At 37.4% G+C, this 25,383-nt stretch overlaps 1 long non-coding RNA gene across 2 annotated transcripts in view; it reads right to left on the bottom strand.

Moving 5' to 3' along the window:
• Positions 1-7,982: 7,982 nt before the first annotated feature.
• The window catches only part of LOC133221027 (uncharacterized), a 103,024-nt gene continuing 85,623 nt past the window's right edge, over positions 7,983-25,383 (bottom strand). For both annotated transcript variants that reach the window (XR_009727861.1, XR_009727862.1), the window contains 5 exons: positions 24,459-24,598; positions 11,387-11,488; positions 10,838-10,891; positions 8,572-8,601; positions 7,983-8,442 (listed from right to left, as the gene is read on the bottom strand). This is a non-coding gene — a long non-coding RNA (uncharacterized LOC133221027). The remainder of the gene's footprint in view (positions 8,443-8,571; positions 8,602-10,837; positions 10,892-11,386; positions 11,489-24,458; positions 24,599-25,383) is intronic.

Genomic DNA, 25,383 nt, shown 5'->3' with positions numbered 1-25,383 from the left:
TGAAATTGCAGTGTGCAAGCAGTCATCAAGCAACAAGGTGACACAGAGAAACCTGAAGCACCCATGGGCATTTAATACCATTAAACCAAAGATGCATCCAAACAAGAAGCTTTTTCTTCTTGAAAAAGTTTTCAAGAAGTTGAAAAGAGTTTCATACAGACACATGCATTGTTCCACACATCCATGGAGCCGGTTTAAAATGGGCCAGTCACCAGAAATTTAAGTGCATACTTGAAAGTGAGGGTGCCACTTGAAGGCTTCCAAAACAATACATAAGAAACGTATCCCAATATTGCAATGTACTGTTGTATTACTATTAAGCTTTTTGATGTCCACTCTGTTGTGATGTCCACTCTGCTTGGGTAGTGTTTTTCAATAGTAGCAAATAATTTTTCAGGTTTATTTAGAATTACAGTACTACTGTGGTGTCTTTGTGTCCCTCCTTCACACCATTTGCTTGGCTCTGGCATATAAAGAGAAAAAAAATAAATTAAATATTCCCTGTCAGTATCTGTGAGCTTTTCTGGAGTCAGAGAAGAACCAATTTTCCCAAAATCTAAACTTGGAGGTTAGTTTATAGTAACAGTATATTTGGAGATTATGTTCTGTTTTCACATAACCTCTTTTATACTGTTACAACACTAGGTAATAAGAATAAACCTAGGATAGGTATTCTGGATTTAAATATGAAAATAAAAACATCCTTAGAGCAACTTCAATTAAATTTAAGGATTACACGTAAGTATTGACAAAACCTGAATTTTAGGCAAGCATTTAATAAAGCTTAAAGAAGAAATTCTTAAAACATTTGGATGATCAGCTGGAAATTTTAGAGTTATTGTACCTTAATAAGCACAATATGGGTAATAGTCTATTCATAATGGAAACTATATGGATTTTTAAGAAATCAAAAAAATACCTAAAATACAGGAATCTGTGCGCTGTCTGACTTTTAAATTCAATTTGCTCAGTATCACTTTATATTAAGTAGGTTACATGTAGGCTATCTCATAATAATGCCATCACCTTCCTATTTTAACAAGCAGTAAAAACTCTGTATACTTACGGGGCATATGCAGAACATAACATTCTAATCATTTTTACTCTGCAGATTTAATGGGTATAATCAAAAGATCATAGTTTAAAAAAAACCTCAAATCGCAAAGCAATGTCTTGATTGAAGCAATTTAAAACTATAATGCAATAAAATCAGATTTAATAGTTTATGTGAAAAGAATTAAGCAATGGAGAATATCAATGTACAGTATATTTTAGGACTTTCTACTTAGAAACATATTATGCTTTTTTTTTTCTTTCTTACTGCAGCCCTCATAATGCTCCTTTAAAATAGAACTCATTAATATTTATATAAAGATTTCCAGATTTTCATATGGAAACTTCTGCAGAGGTGGAAAATATCATCATTGTTTTGCTTATTTTAGAGACGGCAGATTTTAGTAACGTCGTAGAAATCATAGTGGAAATTCAGTATCAGCAGCCTTGTTACCACAAGACTGTTCAACACCATAGGGCTGGAGTCCACCTATACGTGCTATGTTCACAAACAGAGCACAGGTAGCCAAGCTGGATATGCATGCAGAGGTCAGGGACTAAAAAAGAACAACAAACCACTGGGACTCCTAAGTCTGGATAGGAGAAGCCTGAAGGAGGGTAGGATCACAGTTTACAAAGCAACAAAAGTGATATATAGATGAACTGCCATTCATCATATCTTGCAATACAAATATGAAGTGGCCACTTGATGAAAGTAGTGGGATTTCATGCAAAACAGATAAAGTGCTTCTTCAGACAGCAAGCAGGGAACTTGTAGACATTCCTGTCACAGGGGGCTGTGGAGGCAGATAATATTCCCAGATTTAAAGACAGGCTAGATAAATTCAGGCTGCATGAATGGGGGGTACTAAAAGTACTGGGAAAGGATTCACCTTCTAACAAGTCCAATACAGCTGTAGGTCCTGGAAAAGTATAAGGACAAAGGACCAGAGGACACATATAAGCACACAAGCCCTCCCTAACCCCCATCTCTCACTGTCACCCCATTGGAGATGGAGTATGAGGACTGATATCTGCCACTCTGAGCTGGGAGGGTATTACTTACACTTTCCTGTCATCAACTGGGACATTTGTCAAAGAGCAAATAATTCTCCTTTTCAACAGCATGCCTTTCTGACCACTATGCACCTAATATAGGAATATCATTGACCTTTTTTTCACAAAGAAAAATAATAAAATATGGTGGCATGCATGATGATTTCATATAAATGCTCTAATATATACTAGATGTCTGTTTGTTTTGCTTACCTTACCTTACGGGTCAGACCTGGTTTTACTGGAAAAGATATTTACATCAGCAGCAAGGTTTGTGGTTAGAAATAAGAAGTGTTACCATTAAAAAAAAAAAAAGAGGAAAAATCTTAAATCATCCTGTAAAAGAAACAAATCTTTCCTCACAAAGAAGGTGACCTACATGATGATGGTCTCTTGACCTTGTAGCAATTCATTTTGCGCACACTGACCTTTGCAGAACTGCACAAGCAATGTGAAAACATCTTGTTTTCTGCCCTAGCCAAGTTAGTGTCCTGCAAACACAATTCAAGGTTACTGTAATCCACATCTCTTCCACTAGCTTTGTATTAGGTAGATAATTCTGCAGTCAGTTATACCATGACCCTTGTTAAACTGCGCTAACTGTGTGACTGAGGTTACATCCTACATGATGGACCACTACAAAAATGATAAAGACACACTGAGACTTTATTCGCAAGTGAAATTACTTATGCCATAGAACAATAACAATCTTTCTTTCAGAGTAATCAGTGAAAGATGCATGTCATGTCAAATCCCTTTCGTTTTTATACACTCATTTCCCTCAAAGGCAAATGTTTGGCATGAAGGGACAAGCATGACTTCACTAATTATAATAAAAAATTGACTAGCAATTACTTTGAGTTTATACCATAAATAAAATATAAATATAGGAGATCTGAGGCAAGCTTACCAAATGCTTAGAATCTGTGGCATTTGCAAGTAGGATTAGAATGGTGTTTTTCGCTTTAAGTAAAGTACATAAAGCGTGTACTCTAGCACAGCATCAATTGCAGTAAACACCACATACACAACAGTGTTTGCACACAGGTTTTGTCATTCTGGTTCTGACAACCAATCTTTTGTATTGCCATGTACAGTATTGTTAAAAGGATTAACAACTCAATTCAGAAGTGGTTTTTTTCTGTAATAAGGGTACTACAGTGTTTCATACTATTACAATTAAAGCAAGCAGTACTAAATGGCAAATTTTAAAACTAAAATAAGAAATATTGAAAGGCAAACTTCACAAATTATCAATTTTCATGTGAAGGAAAAAAAGGATAACCAAAATTTATCACACTTTTCTAATAAAATGCTTTTGAAGTTGTTCATCTGCTTATCCACACATGTATAGAACTAACTAGAGAAGCTAAAGCAGCCAGATGTGTTGTTTTGCAAGTTATCAGATTGCATACAGATTTCTAAGATTCGGCAAAATGAACTGATTCTGCTGTACCATATGGCTCAGCAGAGATAAATATCATTAATGACCTGCTAATCTCTTCTTTCGTATAGGTGAAGTTTTCAGTAGACATTATTCATATCACAGGACAATAAGACTTCTCTGAGAAGTAGTTAGCAAGGAAGCAGGTAGATGCACATCTAATGCTAACAGTGGTTGTGCCTGTACCATAGCACTGATTCACTTGACATTCTCGTTCCCAGAAGCACCATCAACACTCTGACTGACTGCTTCAGAAGCTTCCCCAAAATAGCTTCATTGAAAAAATGCTGTCTGACATAAACTCCCCTTTATTTTTTACATTAAAGTGGCAGTTTAATTAACAATTGCTTCTGGCAGAAGTTTGATTTTAAAACCAGCTGTAATTGGTTTGGGTGAAAACCTTTAGGTAGTGGAGGGGCTACAGGAGTTGCTTCTGTGAGAAGATTCCAGAAGCTTCCCCTGTGTCTGATAGAACCAATGCCAGCAAGGCCCAAGATGGACTTGCCACTGTTCAAGGCCAAGCCCATCAGCACTGATGGAAGCACTGCTGGAATAACATTGTAAAGAAGGGTGGAAAGCCCACACTGGAGCAGGCTTCTGGCAGGACCTGTGGCCCACGGAGAGAGGAGCTCACTCTGGAGCAGGTTTGCTCTAACAGTTAAAAAGTCTGGCCTTCTAGGGATATCTACCCTGATAATTTTAAGCATTATTTGTTAATGATTTTATTTAATTTCTGTCATAATACAACTAGTAAAAGGTAAAATTATATATGCAGAAATAAAGGTCATAATTGCTAATATTCCTTAATGATGAAAGTAAGGGAGACCAAATGGAATGATGAATGCTATACAATTGAAAAAAGTAGAAAAATCTGACAGACTTTGTCTTTAAAGCTCAAAGAACACATCAGGGAACAGTATATTAATCAGATGCTCTGTCTCAAAGAAAAACCAACCGCATATGCAAGTCAAATTTGGCAAAGCAGCTTAGGCTTGATGAAAGAGAGAGTTTGACAATACTGACACATTTTACGACAACATTTTCAAAATGAGGCGTTTCACTCTGAAAAGTCCAAATGTTTCATTTTTGACATTTTCTTTGTAAAACATTTCAACTTTTCAATAGATATGTCAGCAGGTTGAATTCCTCCCACAATGTTTTTAGAAGTCAGAGTCATAGAGGAAGGAAAATATACTATCCAATCCCTCATCCTATATTCAAGTCAAATCCAATAAACACTTAGAGAGAGAATGGAACACGAGGAGAATATAACCCTCAGGTCATAAATCTTACATTATTACCAAAAATATCAAATCAGTGCCCTGTGGCCTTTTTGTGGAAGTCAATTCTCACTCTTAGAATGTATCTCTTTCCCAAGTCACCACTTCTACGATTAAAATCTTCTTGTCTTAGTAAACAAGTATAGAAATCTCAAATTATAGGCTGCAGAGAAGAAAGAAAGTACATTTTTCTTACTATCTTGACAACATATATTGAGAAAAAAAAATAATTGATTTTGGTCCTCCTCCTAAACCAACATACGCATCTTAAAAATTGTTTCCCTTTGTTTCTCAATATAGATTACACCCATTTTGATTCACACAAAACTGTGCCCCAAACATGCAATACATTTTGGGAAACAAAAAAAAAAAAAAAAAAAAGAGAAAAGGAAAAAAAAAAAAACAACAAAAAAAGAATGCTGTAATAAAGCTGAAAACTCATTTTCAGGAACCTGTAGTAACAGTCAAAGGAACCCAGACCTCGGATTAACAAAACTACCAGAGGCAGCAACAGCAGTGGTAGATAATAGCTCTTTTTGCCCTGTCAACTCTGCTGTTTCAACTCTGCATGGACAGGCTAAATACCACCAACAGTAAAACACTGCCAACTGATACTGACAGCAACACATCTTATGACACCTGTGTTGATCATACGCAAAAAGACCCACACAGCATCTACCACACGATTAAAGTTATACAGTATCACTCTGAAGGCATAGAACATCTGCTCGAAACTAAGCTTTATCAAGGAAAGGAAATATAGGACAAAACTACCCATGCATCAGATTCCTTACCAACAGGAATAAAATTATTTTCAGCCACCAAGACTCCCCTAGTGAAAATATATACAACAAAATGCAAGTTACTGCTCATCACTTGCTGAGCTGATGCTATAACTGTGGTATGAGAATATGGATGTGGAGATGCGTGCAAGTCTCATGGAAAACACAGCTTGCAATATTTTCTTCAAATGTGTTCTGTTTGGAGCCAGACCATGTTATTAAAATCTCACTAAAGAGATGTCACTTTTGATTTAAGTGACAGGATGTAATCTGATGGAAATGAGATAGAGATCTCACATAGAAGCAAAACACTCCTTAGGAGAATAATTAACACAAAAGAGATCATGTTTAGGATTATCCATTCACATCATGGCACAGTGAAGGGCAAGTGTACGAAATGCAGTACAAGTGGATGAAGTGTTCCAGTACATCACCTATTAAGCATTCCTACTGATCTTCAGAAGAACAGAGCAGTTCCAACAAAACATGGACATAAGAATGTTTATATATATTCCAGTTAAACACTGACTCCTCTAATTTACAAATAGATATTGAGATAGAACACAAATGTCACACCTAGGATTTAGAAAGCCTGAAAGAATTTTCTCCTTAAAACCACAGAATTCTTATTATATTCCTGTTAACAAAAACATTCAAGTCAAAGACTCCTTAAGTTAAGGGACCACTACTTGGGTGACATGCTCTAACCAGCATGCTCCAGTTTGCACATTCATGTAATAGTGTCTTTCTGATGGGCAGAGATTTCTTAAGACAGATGGCACTCTTACTCCTGAGAACACATGCTAAAACTACTTTATTTTGCATATGCACAGGTGATAGGCCAAGACAGATGTTAACAATTCTCACAAACCTTTGCACAAGAGGAGAAACAAAACACTGAAAAAAAGAGTCCGAGGGGATGCCCACTGAAGGACTATTTCTTCATCCACCGCTCAGGTCCAAAATCCCACCAATTCTCACTCAAAACATCACTGACAACCAAAAAAAATAAATAAATAAATAGGGAGAGCAAAACACTGACTTCAGATGGTAAACTGACTACAGGTGATGTGTGGAACAAAGGACAGAGTTATTTGAAGACTGAAGACTGACTTGCTTATGAGAGAATCATTGGTATGGTAGAAGTTGTGTTGATGACATGGAAAAAAAGTCACCTTTACAAGCCCAATGTCAAAAAGTCTCAAGGGATACTGACACATTCAAAAAGTAGAAGTCAAATAATCACTTCAGCCTGCACAAAAAAATTAAAAACAAAGGGCCCAGAATTATTATTAGCCTAAGACCCAGATCTTCCGGCAAATAGATGGAAAGATGGCTGCTCCTGTAAATAAGCACCAGCTGCAAAAAGCCTAGACTAAACTCAAAACAATGCAGTTCTGAAGTTGAATCGCTCCATATGTTCTGGCACTGGTGGAAAAGTGCAACAGGTGGCAATAATACAGGTGTTTCATTGTATAGCCTTGAGGGGTTTTTTTGGCAGCTTCAATCAAAGAAGCAACCAGTTGCTTACCCTTACCAATGTCTAAAAAATACAAAGCAGTGATACATGACTACCAAAGGAAGGCAGAAGGAGCTCACAGTTTAATAAACAATTCTAATTGACGATAATGCTACAAACAAATTTTGCATGGCCACCTTTATTAAGAACACTAAAGAACACGTTAATGCCAGGCAACAACTAGCATGGAAAATAATGTGATCATATCGATACAGGAAAACTTCAGTCTTTAGTTAGAAAAATTAATAACTACTATTTGTGGAAACAAAAATCTTCCAATAAAAAAAACATAGGTAAACAAATCATACCAGAATTAAACACAAGTACCATAATAGGTCTTGATTGTTGCCAGAGCCTTTGCTGCTTTCCCATGGATTTTCGTCTCAAGAAAATATTAGCAGCTTTCCTCAAAGTAAAAGAAAACAGGAAAATAAAGTATTAAAAACACTTTTATAAATACCAGCAGAACTCACAAAATGTCATTAAAACATGCACCAACTCTTCAGTATATTTCATTTTCTTATAATCTTTCTTCCTTCCTTCTCTGAAAAGAGTCACATTCTATGTCCATACCAGTAACATCACTACCATTAGACAGCTAGTAATGAAAAACAGTTCAGGAAGTATTATACCCATGCATGTTTGTTCATATTATCTATCTATCTATTTTTATACAAATATACATATTTATGCTTTATATCACTCTTGTGTAATGGGAACTATATATGCATTTGTAATAAGAAAGCATTAAAAAGTGGGTAGACACGAGGCTCTAACAGGACCCTCCCTAGGAGTGTAAAACTGCACTGGCTTTGAAATAACTGAAAGTATATTGTATCAGAATGACTTAACAAAACTACCTATAACTGATAGTATTGGTGGAGCATCCTTTAAAAAGTATATGAGTTCACAGCAAAAACAGCCCATTGCAGCTGCATCACCTTTTGAAATCAAGTAGCAGAATTGGTCACTCTAATACTTTATATTGTACTGCTACATATGCAATGACTGATGTATTAAGGGAACTGCATTTCACTATTTGTTCTAAATTTCTGCTAATGATATTTCGTTGGTCTATTTATCACCCACCAAGGACTTGCTGTTTAATCTCAATGCAACAGTTTCCCCACAAAAGTCATCATGACCAAAAATGTCACTCCTCAGAGCAGAAGGTTGGTTTGGAGTCAACCAAGAGTCTCTCCCAGCTTCTGTACTTCTGTGCTCGTTCTGCCTTCCTCATGTTAAAGTCAAGGTAGCCTCTGTTCCCTCCACCATGCAGGCCATTACTTCAGATGATCACCAGCATTCCTATTTCAGAGGAAATTTTGTGAAAAAGCAATTATAACCCATAGCTTGTACTCTCATAGCAATAGGAGAGAGCGGTTGTGTCTACTTTGAAATTCAAAAAACACTAAGTTGTTATGAATGCACACACACTATTGAAGTCTTTTCCAGGACATCTGTCTCCTTCTTCTTATTACAAAAAAAAAAAAAAAGAAAAAAAAAAACACCAAAAAACAAACAAACAATGCCAAATTTGCTTTGGACAACAGATGCTGACATAGTTTGTTTTATGCTGAGGTGCCAGCTGTTCCTTATGTTCCAAAAACAAAGCCAAACCTGCCACTGTAAGATTTATTACTGAGGTTTTGTATAAAGTGGCAATTTGTTCCAGGGGGACAATTATTCCTATTAGGTTTTCTTTATTTTTCTAAATACTCATTTTTATATGAGGTCACTGGTCTTATCATTACCTGTAAAGACTAGATATTTGCCATACGTATTCCATATTGCTTATTTTATAAAGCACATATTTATATTTTATAAAGCAAATATTTCTGTAACTGTAGCTATGTTTTCACCTGTGTTCATTTTTGAAGGGAGCAGAGCAATTGGCAAAGCCACTGTTTTTAGAGAAAAGCAGTTTGGTTAGGCAAAATTCAAGACGTGTACAGGAGTGCTCTTCCCACCACAGCAGCAAGGCGAAACCTATGACTCTGCAAGAAAAGGATCAATTTTCTTCCCTTTTCTCCATCTATATCTTCATGAATGACCAGTTCAGAGAAGGTCTTCAAACAAACCGTTGACCGATCCCGTATCTCACATCCAACTTTGCTTCCCTCATTGCAGTTACAACACAAACATGGTGAGTTCTATGGTGAGCTCAATTACCCAATAGCAAGATCTTGGGGCCCTTCCAAAATATCTATATATGTATGTTCCACAGCAACTGTCAAATACATGGAACTAATCCCTAACAAGTCTCAAGTATCTATTCACAAGCAGTCTGGTCACTCCATGTGTACATAATCCAAGAACCAGAATCTTATTTAGAGTAATACGAAAATCTACCAAAACTAAAGTTGCTAATTCTGGCTTTTTTCGGGGACTCCTGAATATTTTCACGTGTCCTGCTGTTTTCAAGAAAGACAGCTTCTGTAGCAATTTTTGATTCTCAAGTTTCTTTCTACTGGACAAATTCATAACATTTCAGGAGTTTCCCAAGTGACCTGTCTTTCTAATTTCCACAATAAACGGCACTGGGTTTTGTATTTGGTCTGGCTGGGTTGGAGCTAATTTCCTTCAATAGTAGCCAATGTGGAGCTGTGTTTTACATTCACAGCCAAAAAAATGTTGATAACACAACAGTATTCTAAATGCTGTTTAATAGCACTTGCACGGCATGAAGGCCACCTCAGTTTTCCACTCTGTCACCTCAAGGGAGTAGGCTAGGGTTAGGCAAGAGGTTGTGAGGGGGCACAGCCAGGACAGCTGTATCAAGTTGATCAAATCAATGGTCCATACCATATAATGTCACGCTGAGCAATAAAACTGCCAGAGGCCAGTTGTACCAAAGAGGCCTTTGCTCAAAGACTAGCTGGGCATTGGTCTGCCAGCAGGAGGTGGCGAGTGACACCTGGGTTTTGGGTTTTTTTCCCTTCATTTATTAAATTGTCTTTACCTCAGCCCTTTACTTCTTGCTTTTGCCCATCCTGCCATGGGCAAGTGACTGCGTGGGAGTTTAACTGCTGGCCAGGTTCAATCCACCCCTTCTCAATTTTCAAATTGAGAGAATTGTTTTTTCCAGAGATCAAACCTGCAAGACTTCATGGGAATATCAGCTTAACAGACACTAATAGCTCATAAGTCAGTGTTTGTTGGTGTACATTTCTCCTTAAAAAACTGGCACAAACTTAGGGTAAAAATGCAAATGTTTATTTCAGCAGACACCTGATCCTGATCTGTACAGCTGTCTATGGTATAAGCTCAAACTACTGCTGTGACAGTCAGCAAATAGGCATTAGACCCTGGAATAAGTGGGGATAACACCAGGTCAAATCTTTGGAGGTCCTTTTGCTTAAACCCAGGTTGTATCCAACCAATTTCAGGAAAGGACTTCTTACCCGAAGTCATGACATGCAATGCTGTCACTGAAACAACTCAAGCTAGATAAGGAAACCATTTCAAGACTACCTATCTCAGGCTCTGTGATTAATAAAATATTTTCTATATTTGCTGCAGTATATCTCCTCACTTAAAATGTGAATATCTGAGAAACAATTGTCGTGTCATACTTAAAACGTCAAAACCATACGTAGCATTAGAATGAGTATATCAATATCAATACTATTTTCAACTTAGCATATATTATCCATACAGACTTCACTTCAATAAAAGGGTGACTACTACATGCAGTGCTTACTTTACTTACAATGCTTCCAAGAAAAGGGATCAAAACAGGATATCAGCATGTGTTCTGGAAAAAAAATAAAAAATAAAAGACAAATCCCATGGTTGTCAGATAAGTCACCATGACTTCTTTCTGGCTTCAGCATCTTTACATTATTTGTTATTTAAAATGAGGTTTTCCATCAGAAACTGCATACCTCTGGGCAGTGGAAATTTCAGGAGCTTTTTGGATTTATATGCATACACATACCAACGATCATTTGAGCAATCTCTTGCAACAATAGAGCTTTGGGGGAAGGGGGGGGGTATTGCTCTGTTTTGTTGTGTTTTTTAAAAAAGACACACAAAAACATATCACAGGTGGCTTTTTACTTGTATTATTTTTATAACTCTGTTACTGATTATGAGAAAGATGTTTAAGAATAAACTCACTTTTCTTCATCAAAAACTAAGCTTTTAGTCTGCTGCAAAATGAAAATGCTTGACAGAAATATATTATTTACTGAATGAGACATCTACAGCATGAGGAAAGGAATTATTTGGCATTTATAGATTTATTTACCCTGGAAAACCAAATGCATCTTGCCAGATCATCTGTCACTTCTGTCCACAGTGCAAAGACCAGTCTTCCTATTGCTCCACCTCTAGGTCAATAATAACATCCCTATCTGTAAAATAACCAGAAAACCCTGAAGATTGGGAGTCATACTTTAAATGCCATAACTAACATTAGCCCCTTGTCATCTTTTGCAATGCACTCCCATGCTGTAATAAGAGTGTTAATATTATGAAGCTATATAAAAATTAATTTTGTATTTTAAAGAGTTTAGTTGAAACAAACATACATAATGAACCATATACTAAGCCTTTATCAGCTGATATGGAACAATTTCTTGCACTGGCGATAAACAAGCCAAGCAGTACGCGTTTAATTAGCTGTGATCCTGTTTGTTGCACATACTTCATTTTTTATTTACAAAAAAATCTACACATCAAATTAATTCTGGTTCATGACGCACTACACAAGCTAAATATACAGAATATATACACATATACATAGTGTGCTGCTTTGATGTTCCTCTATACATATTTTAGCTACTCAGACATGAATGAAATATAAAAATGTAATATGGTTTTAAACTAGCAAATATTTCTGCTTTAATTAGCCTTTCTGGTAACTCCTAGTGTTTTAATATCACATAAATATTGTTCCATGGCATTGTTTTTGAAAACTGGCAAAGCCTGACTGATTAAATTTCCCATAAAACCTCCCAGTATCAATTAAGTACATAAAAATATGTTCAAGTCATTTAAAGTAAGAAAGTGCTACACTAAGTGTGCTACATTATCTGACCTGTAGTGACTTCAACACACTTGTTTCTTCTGCACCATGACATATGTTTGCTTCTTTCATGTCAATTATTTCCAACAGCTGTGCAACTTGAAATCACATAAAATTCAGAAAAGAAAAATCACACATGGAGGTCAAAAGGAGTATCTGATCCATAGCACCATGAGCTCCTGATTGGGGAATTTGTAAAGAGGCAGCCAGTCTCCCAAGAATAGGTAGCTAATGGATTCTATGTGATTTTTCATAACATCACAGCAGGGTTGAGGTTGAAGGCACCTCTGGAAATCATATGCTCCAGACTCCTGCTCAAGCAGAGCCACCTAGACACAGTTGCCCAAGACTATGTCCAGGTGGCTTTGGAATACCACCAATGATGGAGACTCCACAACATCCCCAAGCAACCTGTGCAAGTGTTTGATCATCTTCACAGTCAAAAAGCATCTCTTGATGTTCAGAGTGAGTCCCCTGTGTTGCAGTTTGTGCCAGTTGCCTCTGATACTGACACTGAAAAAAGCCTGACTCCATCCTCCTTTCACCCTCCTGTCAAGTATTTATGCTCATTGCCAAGATTCTCCTGAGCCTTCTCTTCTGCAGGCTGAACAGTGCCAGCTCTTTCAGCCTTTCCTCATATGTGAAATGCTCCAGTACCTTAATCATCTTCTTTGACCTTCTTTGGGCTCTCACTAGTATGTCCATGTCTCTCTTGTACTGGGGAGCACAGAACAGGACCAAGCACTCCAGATGTGGCCACACCACTGATGAATAAATTAGAAGGACCACCTTCTTTGACTTGCTGGCAATGTTTTTCTGAAGGCAGCCCAGGATATCATTAGCCTTCTTTGTGGTAAGGACACTTTGCTGACCCATATTCCACTTGGCATCCATCAGGGCCCCCATGTCAGAATATAGTTCTGAGTCTGTACCTCAAATCCATCATAGGCAACCCTTTCATTATCATTCCGAGTCTCATTTCACCTCAATCCATAACATTTGTTGTTTCCATGGAACATTAAAGCTATATGTTTCTTTTGCAAGCAACTAATACCATGATGTCTAGTCACTTAGCTGGATAAGCACAGCAACGATTTACATTTTCAGTATTACTGACTAAATTTAGATCAATTTGGCATTAAATTTGGATCAATTTGGCACTAAAATAATCAACAATACTGAAGTAAGATACCAAATTCTGATCCTTTTAAATCATTAAATGTGTGACAGCCAATTCCCCTATAGGAAGGACATTTATCTTAAGTCCTTATTTTTTCCCTAAATTCCTTTAGTTCTATTATAGGAAATCAGAGGAGGTGTCAAACCCTGAGGTGTTAATTAAAGTTAAGACAAATAAAGGTAACTATGATATGATGCCAGTTATTTAAGCCCAGTGCTTTTGTTACAAAAGCCTAGCTCTCTCAACAAACAAACTAACAAAGCAAGAAGCTCAGGAAATTGCTTTGCTCACAAGCTTCTTTTGTACCACAAGTACTTGAACCCTATTTATAACATTGAATTGGTCTTCAAGGATCACCTGCTACAAGCTCAGGAGTGTTGCATCCCAACTAGAAGGAAGTGCAGCAGGAAGGCCAGGAGACCTCCTTGGATGGATAAGGACCTGCTGAGGAAAATTCAAATGAAAAAAGAGGCTTATGGAAAGTGGAAACAAGGACATGCGGCCTGGGAAGAGTACAGGGATATTGTCAGGAAGTTAGGGACCAGGTTAGGAAAGCTAAGGCCCAGTTAGAATTAAACTTGGCTAGGGATATTAAGGGTAACAGGAAGGGATTCTACAGGTACATAGCAAATAAAAAACAGATTAGGGAGAACGTAGGCCCCCTCAGGAAGCTCTCAGGTGAACTAGCTACACAGGATTTGGAGAAGGCTGAGGTTCTGAGTGACTTCTTTGCCTCGGTCTTCTCTGGCAAAGGCTCTGACCACACCACCCAAGTCTTGGAAGGCAGATGCAGGGACTGTGAGAATGAAGACCTTGGGTCCACCGTAGGAGAGGAACTGGTTTGAGATCATCTTAAAAATCTGAACGTGCACAAGTCCATGGGACCTGATGAAATCCATCCGCAGGTCCTTAAGGAGCTGGCAAAGGAAGCTCTGAGCCGCTGGCCATCATATTTGAAATATCATGGCAGTCAAGTGAAGTTCCTGATGACTGGAAAAAGGGAAATATAAACCGCATTTTCAAGAAGGGGAAAATGGATAACCCGGGGAATTACAGACCTGTCAGTCTCACCTCTGTGCCTGGCAAAATCTTGGAGCAGATTCTCCTGGAAGACATGCTAAGGCACATGTAAATCAACAAGGTGCTTGGTGACAGACAGCATGGCTTCACTAAGGGGAAATCCTGCCTGACCAATTTGGTGGCCTTCTATGATGGTGCTACAGAACTGATGGAGAGGGGTAGAGAAGTTGATATCATCTACCTGGATTTGTGTAAAGCGTTCGACACTGCCCCACACAACATCCTTGTCTCTAAATTGGAGAGACATCAATTTGATGAATGGACCACTCAGTGGATAAAGAACTGGCTGGATGGCCGCACACAAAGAGTTACAGTCAATGGCTCAATGTCCAGCTGGAGACCAGTAACGAATGGTGTCCTTCAGGGATCGATGCTGGGACTGGTCTTGTTCAACATCATTGTCAGTGACATCGACAGTTGGATTGAGTGCGCCCTCAGCAAGTTTGCCGATGACACCAAGCTGTGTGGTTTGGTTGATATGCTGGAGGGAAGGAATGCCATCCAGAGGGACCTTGACACACTTGTGAGGTGGGCTGATTCCAACCTCATGAAATTTAACCATGCCAAGTGCAAGGTCCTACACCTGCGTCGGAGCAATCCCAGGCACAGCTACAGGCTGAGCAGAGAAGAGATTCAGAGCAGCCCTGCAGAGAAGGACTTGGGGCTGCTGGTCTATGAGAAAATGAACATGAGCCAGCTTCAGTTTGTGCTTGCAACCCAGAAAGCCAACCGTATCCTGGGCTGCATCAAAAGGAGCATGACCAGCAGGTCAAAGGAGGTGATCCTGCCCCTCTACTCTGCACTCATGAGACCTCACTTGGAGTATTGTGTGCAGTTCTGGTGTCCTCAACATAAAAAGGACATGGATCAGTTGGAACAAGTCCAGAGGAGGGCCACGAGAATGGTCCGGGGACTGGAGCACTCCCATATGAAGATCGGCTGAGAAAGTTGGGGCTGTTCAGCCTGGAGAAGAGAAGGCTGCATGGAGACCTCCTAGCAGCCTTCCAGTATCTGAAGGGGGCCTATAGGGATGCTGGGGAGGGACTCGTCATTAGGGACTGTAGTGATAGGACAAGGGGTAATGGGTTAAAACTTAAACAGGGGAAGTTTAGATTGAATATAAGGAGGAAATTCTTTCCTGTTAGGGTGGTGAGGCACTGGAATGGGTTGCCCAGGGAGGCTGTGAATGCTCTGTCCCTGGCAGTGCTCAAGGCTAGGTTGGACAAGGCCTTGTGTGATATGGTTTAGAGCGAGGTGTCCCTGCCCATGGCAGAGGAGTTGGAACTTGATGATCTTAAGGTCCTTTCCAACGCTAACTATTCTATGATTCTATGTTACACTGAGTAGACGCAGTAATATATTAACTGAGAAGACTGGGCACAGAGGGAAGGTAATTTTAACTTGCCAATCCTTACTTCCAAACCTACTAACAGTTTTCTCAGGCATTTACTATTGTTTCTGAATCCAGCAAAGTTATAGATTACAAATTAAAATGATGGCCCAAATTTTCTTCTTGACACGAAGCAGTGGTATTTCTAATCTATACAGAAAATGTTGGTATAAATTTTTGCAACTCGGCAAAATACAGACCACGTTCTGAATGCCTCTTCTAAAAAGCATTTTCTCATCCTTGAGTGGGCTGAAGATTTTAATTTTCATCTCCTCTGTTAATTAAGCACTAATGAAAATAAGTAGCAAAAAGCCAGATTTTGAGGGCTCTTCAGGAGCAATCACACACAGAACAGTTGATGAATGAAGTATTAATAATCTTTTAGTATAAAGCAGTAAAGAAAAAATATGTTTTCTAAAGTGTCAGCAAAACCAGCAAATACAACTGTATAGTTGCTTATACATACTGAAATCAACAGTATTGAGCATTTGGAAACCAGGAAAAGGTTTGAAAAGACATCTAAAAATATTTAAATGTCAGGGTGCAAATAAAAATAAATCTCCAGTGACTCCCTACATGATAGACTAACAAAAGCACTAGAGTGTTACATGTGGTTCAACTGTGAAGCATAAATGCAACCTGGTAAACACAGAAATTGCACGCAGAGAAAGCCATCATGTAGTCTTCCCATCATGTTGTCCACCAGAGCATTAGCTGCAAGTATTTATCTGCTAATACAAGAGTTTCTCATCTCAAGACTGTCATGTTTCTCCTCTTGATTTCCAGACCCTCAATTACTAACTTGCTTTTTCTGTACATTATCAACTTGCCTTGAAGGTTCATTCAGACACTTATCTATCTTTATCACAGGAATGGAGTATAAGTCCCTGCCATCTGTCACTGGCACTGACATTGGCTCAGCAATAAGGATCAAGCGGTGATACAGTCCCTGGCCCAGGGATACATCCAGCAGCTCCAGCAGTAGCAGTGGCAAGTATGATGGGCAATAAGTGTCATGGTGCCTGCAAGCAGGTATTAAAGCAAATGTTTTGGTTTTCTATCAGTATCTCTCTCCATTAATGTGCCTTTATTCAAGATGACAAGAACATTGCCATTACCTCAGCAATCAAGTGTGTGAGGATGCTCATGCATCCTGTTGTTATTTTGTGCATACTGACCACAGAGAATGAAGCGTGAAGCCTGCAAAACAGCCTCTATCCATTTTGCCTGTATCTCTCCATAGGCATTGCTCGATATACTTCTGCTGCTTCAAAAAGTGGGAGAAGACTCAGAGTTATTTAAAAATTTAGAGTTTACTTGGGAAAAAAATAAATCACCCTGTACTCTCTTCAGAGTTACAATTTTCATGGCTCTTCTCCGGCATTCCTGACATTCAGAAATCTGAAGTCATCTAATAAGACACCACAAACACCACCACATTGCTCCAATCACCAGCTACACAATCGAAAGAGCAAACTACAAAATTAGATCTTAGACTATGAAATTAATCTCTGATATTTAAATTCTCTAAATACATGGAAAATATTGGCTGAAATAGGAGCCACTTTCTTTGGTTTCTCTTCTAACTAACATCAAACAAGATTAGTGTCATATTGCATATGAAGACAAGTCATTCACCAGAAGAAAATGGCAATTCACAGTAAAATTGCAAAACGAATGGGGCTAGCATATGCTTCCATAGCCACAAATACATGATTGTGTTGTACAATGTGCTTTGTTCCTCTCTAAAGGTAAAAATCTTTCGAAGGACAAAAATGACAGAACTTTTCTTTGTTTGACAGTCAAACAAAGGTCTAAAAAACTCTATACTGCAATCAGGAGCTTATGGCGAATCATTCAACGTATTTACACTTTTTAGTTGTTGAGTTACTCTCCCAATTTTCCCCAAACTACTTTTTCTTTATCACTTTTCTTTTTTTCACAAATCATTATAGTTTTCCTGGACAGGGAGAATAATTTATGTGCTGAATACATAGTGCAGATTGTCTCTGGTATTTTAAACCACAGTCACTTTACATTTCAAAACTGTTTTCCAGTGGATTGTTAATGTTGCATGGAACAGCATGATTTCTCCCACTGATTCCAATGAACAAAAGTATAGTCCAGAAATGATCTAATGATCCCAGAAACTGTGTTTTAAGGACTCTCTCTCAACTGTGAATTAGTCAACAAGCCATAAAGAAATCTCTTTTATAAGCTTATAACATCATAAAACTGATGAAAGAATTCTCAACAGACTACATGAAAACATCTCCTTCAGTGAGCTTCACATGGTTTTAAATCCCGATTCTCAGCTTCATATAGTTTGAAGCTTATGAGTGAACAAAGTGGAAACAAACCCTTTTTACAAGAAACTTTCACTCAGTAGAACAATATTTGTAAGGAAGTCCACAAAATGCAAGAGGTGCTTCACAATTACTAAAGCACAAGCCTGCCATAATTTCTCCTCCAGACTGGGTTTCTTCTTTACTGACTTTCATCTTTATGGCTATTCTCACTCTTTCCACAGTGCATTAACAGACATGACTTACAACTTGTCTTAATCACTTTCTCTGCTATACACTTTCATTTATTCTTATCCTCATACTACTTATAAGCCACAAAGAGAATTGTAAAACAGGAATTTCTAAGTTCCAGTGGAACTGACTTCATAGTTTGTCTTAAGATGGAATGCCTCAGGAGGTCACACTATCTCTACAGTGGCCAAGGTATCATTAATTGTTAGAGGAAGGAAAGTTAACAAATCAAGAAAATAGTCACCCTAACCAGTATAACATTGCTGTAGCCATCAGCCTCTATTATTTTCCCGGTGAATTATTTAAGTTATCAGAAATATTAATTTCCTAATTTACTTTACTTGTTTACTTCGTCAAGTACAAGTGATACTTTGAAGTATGAAGAACTGAAATGGTGCAAAAGCTACCTCTGGAAATAGCATCTGTACAAGATACAAGAAAGAAAACACAGGATTTCATTTCCTTATCACCAGACACAGGATAGCTGAGATATAAGGGCATATTTTTTATTTCATTAGAGAAATACTGAAGTGGTGATGTTGCCATGAAAGAGAAACAACAGAAGTTTCCTTCATTTTTCAGAAATTGAGCGCTCTATTGCAGCCAGGTGGCAATACTAATAATTATCAGTACTAAAACACTGGTTTACATTTTCAGAACCATTCATAAGTCAAAATTTCTGAACAGAAGACTAGCGTATTCAAGAGTTAGTGATAGTTTTCTACAAATCCATAAATATTTTTTATAGGTATCCACAGGTGGGTAGTGTTAGAATACCCTGATCCTTTAAAAGCAGCAGTAGATTTACATTGAAGATTACAGTAGTTTTTAAAGTGATGTACACTTCACTTGACAATATGAGAGAAAAACCTCAGTCTAGAAATCACAGGAGTAAGCAGTAGCACCCACTTTCACGAACAAAACCAATGACAGACCACTATGGTTTTCTGTAAAACTAGAGGGAAACTAGCCAAGACAGATGTTACTGCCAGAAAAAAAATATGCAAAAAAACCCTTCACACCTATATATGTTTCCTTTCAAACTGCTTCTACTTTTTAGTCTTGGATGCTAGGCTTTCAGGTTGGGTTTTCTTCAGAGCTTGGGGAAAATATTTAGGCAAAGTGGGTGAAAGGACGGAATACTTCAGTACCTCACTAATTCTTTACTTAAGGCAGGGAGGCTGCATATTGACATAAAAACCCAACCCCAACCGAAAGGACTGTTGCTTTCACCTTAAGCCACTGCTTTAGAATATCATATCTCTGATTAAATGCTCAAAAGTACAGTTATTGGACACCTGTACACATTCTTCACACTGCAATCAAAAAGGTATTTACTATGGAAACTTATGCAGTTTAAGCATCAGAAACAGAAATGTGGTTATTTATAAGTAGCAAACTGTGACTATTTCATTTAGAAAACAAATACCTACAGCTAAAGAAAAGTTATGCAAATTCTGTCATGCAGCTCCAGCTTAGTAAATACCTAATACATAAGCGTAATACAAAGGCAAGCAAAAATTCCTTCTTATTTTAGTGCTTAAATTACAACTAGAGTTTACAGGAGAATGGCCAAAAGCTGGAAGTTAAACAGGCAAAGGAGCAAAACTACATAAGGACCCTCAACCAAAAAATTGATCTAAACGAAGAATAGCAAAACTAGTTACATGAGGATTCCCCTGGTTTGTATCTCTCTGTCAACTACAGAATTAATAGCATATGATTTGTATGGCTTATTTGTACTTTGATTTATAAGATACTGTTGCTTTCCCAGCCAGAAGTAGCTTCACAAAAACATTTCTTCTCTTTAGAAGAAACATACTTATATACATACCTATATACTATATACATACACATGTATAGAGTTCAAAAGGTCATAAACAACATCAACTTGTTAAAAGCCACTAGTACATTGACAACTTTAGTAGTTTCTCTAAATCCCTTTAAGTTCTACATCCCACTCTCCACGACAATTCTGGAAAATTACATTTTATAAAAAAAAAAAAAAAAAAAAAAAGGTCATTCCTCTGCCATTTGGAATTCACAACCAGATTAGATATAATTCTTTCTGCTCATCTCTAGGGCCCAGTATCTAGCAGTCTGATTCAGGCCACTGCCGAGACAAGGTGCTGACACAAAATTCAATTCAGAATCCAAACACAGAATTTACTCTAGCACATTAGTCTCTATAACCCCCCTAGATATTCAAACAAACCCCCATAGATCAGCTCTATGACATTTGAATTAAAAAAAATCTATATACATAGAAAACTGAAACAGATGTGACTGAGAGTTTCTACTGTAAATTCATGGGAATTCAGGCCTGGCCTTTAAAGCCCTGTGTTGTAACCTCACCATCAAGTAGACACGATTGAGTTTTATGCAGTTAATGAATTTGGACAATCCGTATATCAAAGCATTCCCTCCTCCCTAAGTATTCCTTCCACCAGCAGCTACTGACATAGTTATTGCAGAGATCAGAGCCATGCATTAATGAAGACACCATTACCTGATAACATAGCCATTAACATGTCTTAGTGTTAATTATTTTTGTCATTAGAAAACAATGGTCTGTGGCTAAAAGTTTTAACAGGAAGATATCAGCAAAAATTACTGTCGTCTTTCATTAAGCATACAACAAATGGAAAAATTTCACAGAATTTCATAGGGTTCAGCTCCTGCAAAAGGGGTCCCAGCAGTGACTGTTTTGCAGACTGTAGAGATGAATGATGCATAACTTATCTCTTTGCTATCAAATTTTAAAGACTAGTTCATAAACTTACCCAAAGGAACTGCACATATTCTAGGATTTTGTAAATTATTATAACTTCATATCATAGAATAAGGGCTTCTGAAGGGAAATTATTTCAACAGGTATTCATTTTGGTGGTGCATAATGCAATGCCAGCTGTCCTGACTGGGAATCATTTGGGTGACTTCTACAGACTTTGGAATAGATTCTTAATTGTTTGGTTGTTATCATGGTGACTTTTATTCCACATGGCATTGCTACAGGCCAAGCACATTAAATTAAAAAAAAAAAAAAAAAAAAAGCATACAGGGAATTGTACCACAATGTAAATGGACACAAACAATAACCATAGTTAAGTGTTCAATTCAGAATACATCAAGCTAGTAACAGAATTTCACCTTCTCAAAAAGCAGTACAGATAATCTACAATACTCAATAATTACAGATCAAGATTTAAGAAAAAACATTCAATTTCTTTTCTACATCATGATCAATACTATGCAGTTGAAGTCACACACTTTAAGCTTGCACATACAGTAAATCTGCGGAATACCACCATCATGTCACGTATTTCAATTTGGTCAAAAAAGTAACTGAAAGAGACAAACTGACTACACAGTGTAACCCTGGGGTTTATAACTTCTTTTGGGGAAAAACATTCAGAATGTAAATTCCTATAACCACTCAGATACTCCATATCACACACTCTGAAACTAAGGGAACATCTATTTGAGAGGGAAAAAAAAAAAATCTCCAATATGTTTTTAATAAATCACTTCCTCATCTCCTCCTTCTTCTCCCTGCCCCACACCCACCCTCACCCATCTGGTTTGTAGGCTTAGCTTTCAGGATCTCCACACTTTTTTTTTTTCTTTTTTTTTTTTAACTCTTTTGATTTGATGGCAGTTCTGGAGTTTCTGCTCTTTCCCAGAAGCTACCCATATATCAATACATCCATTCCAAAAAGTGCCTCAGAAACATCTATTCTGCAGGGGAAGAGTAAAATTGACATTTTAACAGTCTAGCATCAGCCCCGTAAGACAGATTTGACATGGCTTTGCACCCAGAGCATACATTTGCTTCCAGGCATTATCAGCATGAAGCACACCGGCGTGATATATTTGCCTGTCCCAGCCCCTTTGAAAAGCTATAAGAGAACATTAAAAGATTAGAACAGACCTAACCAGTCTCTAGGATTTTAACACAGGTCACAAACCCCTAATATCCATACCTTTGATGTAAGTTATAGTCCAAAATTAAGAATTTAGTTGGGTAGATGGACTAGGTGAATCTTGTGTCTAGAGGACAGCATCGTTTTGACAACAATCACAAGGCTTTGCAACCTGAAATTTAGACCAGAGGAAAGCGAAGATGGAATCATCTAACCTGTGGTCCAGAGGTGGCAAAAGGGAAAATACCGGATCTTCTTCCTAGAAATACAAGAAGCCTTGATTTTTATGTCCTACTGAAGTGAAGCATGGTAAAAGAGAAGTCCTTAAAGACAAAACACAGGGTAAGAAAGAAAGAAAACAGAGCTGAGATGACAAGTTTTAACTCCTAGTCTCCATGCTAGTACCAAAACTGCTTTGGCAAAAATCTTCCCTACAATTACAGCCTTGGGTGGACACAGAAAATTTTTGTCTATGTCAATTCAACGTAAAATACACATTCCTGTGCACTTTATGTATACAAACCATATTAAAAAAAAGTAAGAAAAAAATAAAATACTGGCACCAGGGTGCCATTTGTTTTTTCTTTAATGTCAAAGCCATGTCAGTAACAAGTCCACATACCTGTGAAAACAAACTTTACATCACATTCCAGCTGTGTGATTAAGCTGTCACTGATTAGTTGGGAGAAGCCATTCCCTCATACTCTTATTATTCCAGATTTTCTCTCCTGTTTTCAAAACCAGACTGGCCACTAATTTCAGAAGAAGCACTTTTTGTGTGCATGTTCTAAGAATCTAAGTTTGTTTCACTACACTGTCAATTTATGCATATGGACATTCAGGAAATCTTAGTGCCCTTCAAAACTTTAAACAGCAAGAGCTCTTTTTCATCTTTCTAGCAGTGTGGTAGGCTCTATTTCTGATGTTCAAAAGACTGGAACAACTACTGTAAATAAAACTAATGCCAGAGGGTAGTGGGATTTTTTTGTGTCTTCTGACAACATCCTACCCACCTTTCGTCTGCTTGAAAAGTCAGCTCCTCAATTTCCAGTCTCTTACCATTTTAAGCTCTTTACCTTCCCTCGTATTTTGTTATATGTAGTCTCTGCAATATCTCCAGGCAACCTCAAGTTTCTGAAAAAAAACCCTGTAGTTTTTTGCTTGACTTCACAACAGATGCAGACACTTGGGAAAGTTTATTAAAGACCCCTGATCCACAAGTAGGGGTTGGACCTTATCACAGAGGGTTTTGATTAAACTTTAAACCTTTAGCTCATATATAGAGACAAGACACATGACAGAACAAGTGTAGTTGTGAGGTCAGGTTTTTTTATTCCAGCCATTTTATTCTGTCCTAATTGAGGAAAACCATTTCACTGACTTTGAACAATCTCATTGTCTCAATAAATATAAATGGCTCATAGGCAGCAGTTAACAGTTATCATCAGAATGCTTAATACTTTAAATAAAGAGAGAAAAAAAAAATCTACTAAGATTGTCAGTACTAATGGCTCCCAGCATTCTTACTGTTTATTGTCCAAATGCCTAATGATCACATTACATGCACATCACATAACAAAACCTACTTTATTTGCCAATATAATTTGGTGCTGCAAAATATGACAAACATTCTTTCCTAGTTCTAATGGATTTTTAAGCCTTTTTCCACTTCTCCTTTCATTTGCAACTATTCAGGCCTTTATTCTACCTCTCTCAGTTACCACTTTGACTATATCTATTTTTCTCTTATTTTCAAGTTAACCTTTCCTTGCTACGCAGCTAAGCCTAGTGGACAGCTTCATTTTCTTCCAATAAATTTTTATTCTGGACACAAAAGTGGTCCTTAAACCAGATAAATGTAGTACCATTTAATACAAGGACATTTCTGTAACTAAACCAGACCCTGAGAAGAATGCATATTTTTTGACAGCATAATTCAGTCAGTGGGCAATATCAACATACTATATTAAAGGCACTGCACAAAGAAACCTGATTAATTCAAAATGCATCCTCTGTCTGTTCTTAAAAATCCACTTGTCCCAGAAGAAACTGTTTTGGTTTATAGTATAACACATAAATAGATTGAATTAACATTGAAGGAGCCAATAATGCATCTTTCTGACCAGGACCTGCACTGCCAAGGCTATGCATAGGGTGTTCTTCATGAATAGCAGTGATTTACTCACCTCCATTCTTCCAAGCACACCAAGATCTGATTTTCACCATTACTCTCCTGGAGAAGAATGGATGAAGTCAGTATAGAGAGAGGATTCCTTTCAACTGCAGCATTCGTGTCTTTATATTTGAATGGAAAAAATCTCACTAGAAAATAAACCAAGGCAAAATTAAAGTTCTTCCAGCAACATCTATTAAAAACAGGTATTTCTTTTTATTTCTTCTGATTAAACAATAACAAAAAATAAAGGCAACTGGAAATGTTCAGTGAATACTTGCAACAGGTGACAACATCTGAAAACTCCCACATTATGACCCAAATTCAGCTCTCTCAGCCCTCACAGAAAGAAATAATTAAACTAATCATAACAATTACTAACAACATTCATTCAGTGGTTGCACTAGTTCTTCTCATAACAGAATCCATATCCCTCCATTAAACCTGAGCTAGTTCACACTGCTCACTGGGACAGTGGGAATTCTGAAATTACTTCCTGCTGAATGATGGATGTATATAATGCAAAGAGGTGATCCAGGCTTTGATGTCTACTGCATCTATAATATTTCACAGCAGAAAATCAGATCAGTTTCATAGGCAAAAATGTATTTCAAGACACATCCTTTAATCAGGAAGCAAGTTATAGCTTCATGTTTAATACACTAAACATTCATAATAGAGCAAACATTAAAACGAAGAAAAAATATACCTTATTACCTTTTCCTGAGTAAGACTTAAAATTTTATAAGGCAAAATAAGGTACCTGAACGGGAAGAAACTGCTTCCACTGAGATGATTGAGCAACCAAAGGTAGCAAAGAACATGTTTTTTTAACCATAAAACTGCTATCAGTTCTCATTATTTTGAAAACTGAAAACATTCTGTTATAAAACTTTAAACATCTTCTTCTGTAAAATTTTACAATTTGGATATT

This window comes from Neopsephotus bourkii, unplaced genomic scaffold (genome assembly GCF_033783945.1).
Source record: "Neopsephotus bourkii isolate Nb327-2 ecotype Australia unplaced genomic scaffold, CSIRO-AGI_Nbou_v1 NB_1508, whole genome shotgun sequence".
NCBI lineage: Eukaryota > Metazoa > Chordata > Aves > Psittaciformes > Psittacidae > Neopsephotus > Neopsephotus bourkii.
This window is presented reverse-complemented; position numbering and strand designations above follow the sequence as displayed.